Source organism: Acomys minous, assembly GCF_964271855.1.
Source record: "Acomys minous genome assembly, chromosome: 3".
Lineage (NCBI taxonomy): Eukaryota > Metazoa > Chordata > Mammalia > Rodentia > Muridae > Acomys > Acomys minous.
This window is the reverse complement of record NC_140485.1, coordinates 74,728,132-74,736,768: the sequence shown is the minus strand read 5'-3', so window position 1 is coordinate 74,736,768 and position 8,637 is coordinate 74,728,132.

Here is an 8,637-nt window from a genome sequence, read left to right as displayed (position 1 = left end):
CTTTTCCTCCCTCCCTCCCTCTTCCTTTCTCCCTCCCTCTCTCTCTCTTCCTCCATCTCTCTCTCTTTCCCTCCTTCCCCCTCTCTCTCTTCTTCTCTCTCCCTCTCTTTCTCCCTCTCTCTCTTCCTCCCCTCTCCTTCTTCCTCTTCCCTCCCCTTCCTCCCCCCGCCCCCCCCCCCGTGTGTGTGTGTGTGTGTGTGTGTGTGTGTGTGTGTGTGTGTGTGTGTGTAGAGAGAGAGAGGACAATTACCCCCATGCAACCCATCCCTCAACTCCAGTTGCACACTCACTGTGTTCACTTCTACGTGATCCTAGTCTTAATATGAGCTCCTTCAAGTACAGACACTGAGATAAGATGTTGATGGACATTCTCCACCATTGAGTGGAGAGTGAGATCTGACTTTCACACGAACTCTGGTGCCCCTTTTCTGACCACGTCCCCTGGATGGGGAGACCTGGCGGCACTGAGAGGAAGGATAGCAAGTTACCAAGAGGAGACTCGACATTCTAAGAGCATATACAGGGGGAGGAGGTCTCCCTCAATCACAGGCATAGGGGAGAGAAGAAGGGGGGAAGTGGGAGGGAGGGAGGAATGGGAGGAAACAGGGGAAGGGCTAACAATCTAGATGTAATATGAATAAATTAATTTTAAAACTTTAAAGTAGAAAAAAAAGATGTTGATGGATGCGGCTGATGCAGGAGGTAACCCCAGGAAGCATGAATGAAGGAGCAGGAGAGGCAGGAAGACAGAACCACTAACAACACATCACGAGGGCATCGCCAAGGCCATGGCTCTAGGCACAGGAGGCTTGAGTACACCAGAACTGCCCTCCAGGAAAGGTACAGTGGATGCCCAGAATTTTCTGTCTGAAGAACAGCAGGCTGGAACTTCTCACCAGTTCTATGGCCTCATGGTTGAAGCTTCCCTGGGAACTAGTCTCCTGCCTCCCATCTCCGATGCAGCTCTAGAGAAAGCACAGCGAGAGCAGATGTGGAGTGCACGGCTGTGAGAGTCAGGTAGTGTGGGCCTCTGCTGCAGCAGGAACCCATGGCAAGTCCTTAAGGGACAACCACATCTTCTGTAGCTTCCAACTATAACTCAGTGCTGAGCAAAGTCCTTCCTATGGCCCAAAGGTCACTGCATGATCTGCTCTACCTACTTTCCCAGCTTCAGCCCATCCCTTCACTCATGATGCCACAGCCTCTGGTACCCACAAGCAGCCATACTGTTTCCCTTTCCATTTGGACAGAGACTTGGCTCTTGTTCATATTCTTGGCTGGAAACTCCATAGCCATGACTATATGGTATCTCCCTTTTATCATGGCCTTGGCAAACGTAGAGAGTTCTCCGTGACTACTCTACCTGAAGGCAAATTCTCTGTATCCTCCCCTCATATCACAGTCCAGAGCGGTAAATGTAACAGCTGGTTCTCAGACGAAAATAAAAGCCCTGGTTTGTTGTGTTTGTCAATTCTCACAGAATAATATTCCCACTGTGATCAACACCAAGCTCACACTCTGAAGCCACAATGTGTAGAGTTAGAGAAAAAAGCTTGGCCACCCACTAGTAGGTTATTTCCATGGTAGAGAAAACCTCAAATGCAAATGTAGTTGTAACATAAGTAATGATATGTTCCATCTAAATTTTCATCTTCATAGTATGTATTTAATGATAAATCTATACAACTTAATTTTTTTCATAATGTCTTTATTAGACAAGAGCCTCCAAAAATCCCTCAAAATATGAGCCAACATGAGTCAGCTCTGATTTTCTATCGCTAGGTTCTTTGTCTCTGTAAACCTCTTTAAATACATAATTGGTTTCTCTCCTTTCTTTCTTTATGATGGCCGCTCTAGTGTGGGTAACACTGGTGGTGGAAGCTGTGACTGATTTATTTATAGTTATATCCTTAGAGCCCAGCACACCGCCTAGCCCACAATAGGAATTCACTGAATATTTGCTGGATGAATGTACCTACTCACAAAAGAAAGGCATATGTGAATGGGTGAATGAGGTCAATGGATGTCATAGGGTTGGGTTTCTCTGTTGAGAACCGAAAAGGAAACAGTCACCTTGATCAACCCACCTTAAATCCCAAGAGGCTTGTTTGGGTGCAACCACCGGCAGGGTGTGGGGAGGAGTTGCCAGGAGCGAAGCAGGCTGGGAGGCTTCAAGTCAGTGAAGCCAGGCAGAGGCAGGGCAGCTGGGTTTGAAGTCAATCCTTGGAGAGGTTCTCTCTCTCTCTTTCTCTCTCTCTCTCTCTCTCTCTCTCTCTCTCTCTCTCTCTCTCTCTCTCTCTCTCTTTCTCTCTCTCTCTCTCTTGGTTTTTCGAGACAGGTCTCTCTGTGTTCCCTTGGCTGTCCTGGACTCACTTTGTAGACCAGGCTGGCCTCGAACTCACAGCGATCCGCCTGCCTCCGCCTCCCGAGTGCTAGGATTAAAGGCGTGCGCCACCACGCCTGGCTCTTGGAGAGATTCTTAGAGAACCGGAATCAGCGGCTGTAGTCTCCTTACAGCTCAGGTGACCCACCGGCGGCTGGGCTTTCAGACATAACCGAAAACCGCATAGTTCTCTGTCATCGCCATCTTTACGGAGGACTTGATGGAAGAGCCAAGCAGGCTACCTAGATGGCAGAATTGACAGTGTTTTCTTATGTGTCTAGGATCTCGGCCTCTTATGATGCCCCAGCAAAGCTATAGCCATGCAGCTAGGGATGCCCAGCAGAACAGGAGCTCATCAGCCCTTGGGTGTGGGTGTCGTCCTCTGGCAACCCTTCCAGCCAAGGACCCTGTTGCCCTAACGCTGAGCAAATGCCTCACTTCACCTGCCTGCCTGCAGCATCCAGCAGAGCCTGAGGGGGACATGGAGAGGATGCTTACAGCATGAAGGAGCCATGAGTAACGCATCTTCCCAGCAGCGTGAACGTGAATCAACCTACCTTTACCACTCAACCCAGGCCCGGGGCTAGAACTCAGCAAGAGCCCAGTGATGCCAGGCCATCTCTGCCCCCGACTGCCACCCAGGACAGTAGCCAAGAACCCAGCCCAACCCAGTCAGCCTGGAGCCAGCTTTTGCCAGTCTCTAGCTCTGGCCTTCATTTCCTCATCTTCAAAATGGGGACAAAGAATCACTTCCTCACCAAGAGGCTGGGAAAAGTAAATGAAAGGGTTAGGGACTTGTCAATTTCCCGAATGGCAAAAGGGCTTTGGGGGATATTCTTCCTTAATGTGTGAATGTTTATATAGCAATGTCTTCATGTCCCAAACACTTCATAAATATTAAAGCAAATTAATATATTTAATACCATATTTTGATTTAGCTCTGATTCTTGCTGTATCTTTTTTATTATTATTATTTCATTGGTCCAAGTTGGTTTGGGTTTTTGATACAGAATGAGTCTCTCTCTCTTTCTCACTCTCATATGCTTTACTATAAAGTGGAGCACTGAGTCACGTGGCCTCTAATCAATCCATTGCTTCCATTACTGTGGATCGCTCCTCCTTTTTTTTGCTTTTCTCTTGAGTCACACCATCTTCTACCTTTCCAGCCGCAGGGTGGATTCCAATGCACTGGGCTGACACTGGTCCCATCTCTGTTGCTGAGAAACTATGAGAACGGTAGTCATCTTGCTCACCTGCAGGGTTCTAGATTGGACGAGCTTCCTGATGATACAACGTGGGACCAACTCTGCGAGAGTCGCTGGAGAACATCCTGAGGGAGAGAATTCCTAGCACCGACAAGTCTGCTCATTCTACAGTCACCACATGTTTACTGAGCACCTACTGAATGCCCAGGGTTGTATAATGCTCTGGGAACAAGGAAAGCAAGAAGACCGTGGGCTTCATCCATTCTGGCCCTATCAGTGAACGGAAACTAAACAAGCTAACAATTAAGCAAGCAAGCAAGCAAGACTATAAAGAGCACACAGTAGGCTGAAAAGACAGGGTGACTGGGCAGTGGACAAGGGGAGCTTAGTTAGGAACACAGCCAGCCAGCCATGAGCTAGGAAGTGAGTAGGTCATCTGTTAAAGGTACAGGCCTGGAGGGCGGAAGGTCTAGAAGACAAGGGTGCACAGCCATCAGGATCAGCAGGCTCGGCTAGATCAGCTGGTACCAGTGGGTCGTGTGAAGAAGCCTGGGCTTTCTTCTGAGTGTGATGGGGAAACGCTGGAGAATTTCAAGAAGGAAATATGGTCCTCTCGACTTTCAATTGTCATTTATTTGCCTGTACACGAGACGCCCCTCCACCCCCCGCCGCCGCTTTTCCCATAATTTGTAGGGCATGGTGCAAAACAGAAATGGCACTATTAGAAGTTTGAAGACGGCCCGGGGCTTTTCCAAGCTTGGGGTCCTGCCCACAGAGCCAGGCCTGCTCATACAAATCTACGTTGGCTTTAACAAAGCTTTCTCAAATCTGACACGCATGTAGTGGAGGCCTAAAAGAAGCTTGGCACTGTGCCAGTGGAAAAAAAATGAGGGACCAGGCTACAAAGGCCAGGCTGACCTCAATTTCCCTTGAGATTCACTAAATGCACAGAAAGCCGGGGGACCACGTGCGTTCAGACCTTCCACTGAATAGCTTAAGTCAGTTCTTAGTACTAATGGGACCGGTTACTGCAGGTCCACCATGCTGCTGACACGTACGTGCACACATGATTTCACAAAACTTCCAGTTAGGACTGGACTCTGAAATGTTCCCTGAAGGTTGGTGGCTTGAATGCTTGCTTCCAAAACTGGTGGCACTCATTGGCTGGGGAGATGCGGAGCCTCTAGGTGATGTGGCCGAGCTGGTGGAAGTAGCATACCAGGGGACAGCCTTGGAAGGTTCTAGCATCCTGGCTACCTCTGCCAGACTGTGAACCACTACTACTTTATCCAACCACTAGACTCTGCCATGCCTTCTGGAAAGGTGAATCTTCACTGTCAGTGTGGTGGGGTTTGGAAGCGCCGTGAGAGCCTCTGGGCATGTCTGAGAGATTATCTAGATTCGGTTAAGAAAGGTGGAAAAGGCCCTCCTCACAGATGAGCCCTGCCGCTCTACAGGGTTGGAGTCCTGCAAAGACAAGGCCTTTGTCATTCTCTGCTTCGTGCCTGCAGATGTTATCAGACCAGGGACTTCAAGTTCCTGAGCTAGTCTTGCTGGGTATCTTGTTGCAGCAAGGACTTCGGGAAAATAGCACACTTGTCTGCTAGGATGGACCCCCCCAAAAACACAAGCCCCTAATAAATCTTGCCTCCCATAATTTGCTTCGGTTATACTTTTTGGCATGGCAACACCAAAGTAGCCAGTACCTCTTGCCCTACCAGCAGCCCTCAAATTATAACCACGCAACGAAAGCACAAGAGAGGAAATCGAGAAATGTTAAACTCTTCAGAACTCATTCTGTTCCCCGGTCACTGGTAAAACTAAGACTCGAACCTGCAGCCCTCTTCCCCGGCTGCAGTGGCCCTGCCTCACGTGCACCGTGCACTCACGTGACTGTTCTAACACAACAGTCAAGCTGGCGCCTGGTGGTGTGAGCCTCAATTTCAGCTATTCAGGAAGCTGAGCAAAGACTATCACAAGCCCACTTGTACTACACAGTGAGCTGAGGCTAGCCCGTGAGCCAAGGCTAGGCTGAGTAACTTAGCGAGACCTTGTCTCAGAACAAAAAGGCAAAAAAAAAAAGAGCGGAAACTGTACCTCATTGGCAGAGCACTTACCTAGCACTCCCTACCACTGAAAAACAAAAAGATTAAGCTACACCCTTAAATATGGAGTTCCTGTCATGCTCCGTGCCTCACATTCTACTCTCCACACGGGTGGGTTTTCTTAGCCTTCCCTGTCCTGTATCCCCCACTTTTCTGGTGGAAAGCAAGACTCAAGGGTTATCCAATGCTTCCCACCCTTGAAGAAGGCCAGCTGATGGTCAAACCATTGCTATCCCCTCAGCTGCTCCCCCACCACTAAGGCCATGCAGGCTTCCTGCTGCTGTGGCCCAGTGGTCATGCTCCTGTTAGAAAGGTCAGCACGCAGAAGCCCAAGGAGCTTTGCCCATGGAGATCATCTGAGGCTTTGACCTAGTGTCAACATCGGAGCTGAAAATTGCTTCATGCCTGGCCCAAGAGGAACAGGAAAGTCTGACTTCTCCCCTAACCATGGGAAAGCAATCTCTTCTATTAAAAAAAAAAGCAAGAACAGAACATGACTGTGGCATGTCAAGGTCCCTTCTGTCACAGCCTTTCCCGTTTGCCTGGGTCTCTGGACTTACAGAGATGGTTATCTCGAAAGAGGAAGACTCCTTCACTCTTGGTTTCTAACCAAGGATCTGAGAGACTTCCTTAAAGAAAGCACCGAGTGGAAGAGTCTGGGGCCAGGCATGACTCAGGAAGGCTAGGCCCCTGCTCTCTAGTACAACCTTGCAGGCACCATCAAGAGAAGCTCAAAAATAAATAAATAAATAAATAAATAAAATAATAATAATAATAATAATAATAATAATAATAATAATAATAATAATAATAATAATAAATAAATAAAAATGTTTTTTAAAAAAGAGAGAAGCTCAGCTTCACCCACTGGCTCTGCCAAGAAAGAGGCATGCTTGAGACAGCACAGAAAAACCCAGCAGGGAAGGAATACACAGCTCAGGTCTGGAGGCCTCTTCTAGTCTCTGTCTTGGCCTACTGTGGCCTAGGGCAGTGCTTGTGTCTGTGAGAACTCAGCAAGAGCCCACCCTGGCATTCAGGAAATGTGGAGTCCCTGTTGATCCCTGTTTTCCTGAATTAAGTGAAACGGCCTCTATTCAGGAGCACGTGCAAGCAGGAAAGTGTATTTCTAGGTCCCATAGAGTTATAGAAGGTTCCCTATGGGAAGCGGCGGGTATGGTGCTCAAGGGAGCAGTACTAATAGATCAGAGAGCCCCCAGCTGATGTCTGAGTGTCAGGCCCAGTTGTCCTTGGTAAAGACCTCCATGGCCTCTGCTGCCTGCACTGCCTGCCTGCTCCCCACTCTCATATTCTTAATATCCTCTTGTCCTCTTGCCTACTTTGCCTCTTTTGATTCCTGGGATCTCCAAGAATGCCTGCATCTTACTCTTACCAAGAAGTCGTCAGTATTCTCAGACTCCAACCCTCAGAACCCTGCAGAAGGCTCCTCCACTTAGGAGAGCAAGGGAAATGTTTATAGGCAGCTCATTTAATTCCACAGAAAGATAATCTCCTTAAAAGGGGTCTCTTGTTGTCCCTTGATAGCCATAATATAAAAAGAGACTAAGCCTGCCTTGGTGGTTTAGCAAGAACCTGTCTCAAAACAAAATGAAATAATAAAGTCAGGGCCGTGGAGGTAGCTCAGGGACAGAGTACTTGCCTAGCAAGAATGAGGCCCAAGGCTCCAACCTCATCACTACACAGAAACAAGTAACGAGTAAATAATAATTCCTGGAAGGAAAACGCTGCTACAATAGACTTTAAACAAAAGTCCTTTTCCTGTTTCCCTTTTACCAGGAGCAGGTGATGCTTTCTATTTTGTGTGCTCATTGGCATTTTCTTCAAATAGATATGAAAAACGAAATGATTCCTACCCTAGCCTTGGCCCCCTCCAATGCACATCTTTCACGCTTACCTCATGAGGGCCTTACGAAAGTCCTCATCAGGAAACGCTGACTGTGTGTCACAGCCAGCAGAAGTGGGTAGGCCTGTGTACTCGGTCCAGCCTAGGAGTCTTTCCAGTGGTACCCAGGTCCTTCTGAGGCTCACGTTCCTCATCTTTGAGAACGGTGATGGTGCCTCCTTCGCTGGGTGCCTGTGAAGATTACATGAGATTGTCAGAAGTGAAACATTTAAATTGCCCAATAAACAAATTCACCCCAAAGTTGCAGCACAGAAAATCAATCCGCAAAAGCAGCCACATTTCCATGCGCTAATAACGAAGGATCTGAAGAGTGATTATGAAAATGATTCCACTCAAAAAGAACAAAATGTTAAGGGAGAAGCCAAAGAAACAAGAAGCTTGTATGATACCAAGGACCACAGAACGCTGATGAGATAAAAGCCATCCTAGGGTCGGGGACATGGCTCAGCAGGTACAGGTGCTTGCCTTGAAAACCAGACCACCTGAGCTCAATCCCAGGATCCCACAGTGAAAGGAGAGAACCAACTCCTAAAAGTTGTTTCCCATATATTCACTGTGGTATGTGTAGCCTCTTCCCCATGCCATACCAATTATTATTATTATTATTATTATTATTATTATTATTATTATTATTATTATTATTATTATTGAAAATCAAGTGACACTGAACAGTCAGAAACCATCATTAAACTAGCACTTCCTGATTTCTGATCTCAGCATGGAAACAGACACATAAGTACAACGGCGTCAAACAAAAATCCCCTAAATCAACTCTTCTGTGTGATAAAATTATCTTTGACAAAAATGGCTGAAAGACACAAGAAAAGGGAAGCATTGGGAAAACTAGATACACAACTGGGAAAAAAATAAAGTTGGGCTCATGGCATATGCCATATATAAAGAGCAGCACAGAAATGGGCTGAAGGCCTGCCCACATAGGAGCTTTTCTAAGGAAAGGCGCAGAAGAAGCTTCATAATATTAGGCTTGGCAATGAGTTCTTGGATATGACACAAAAAGTATAT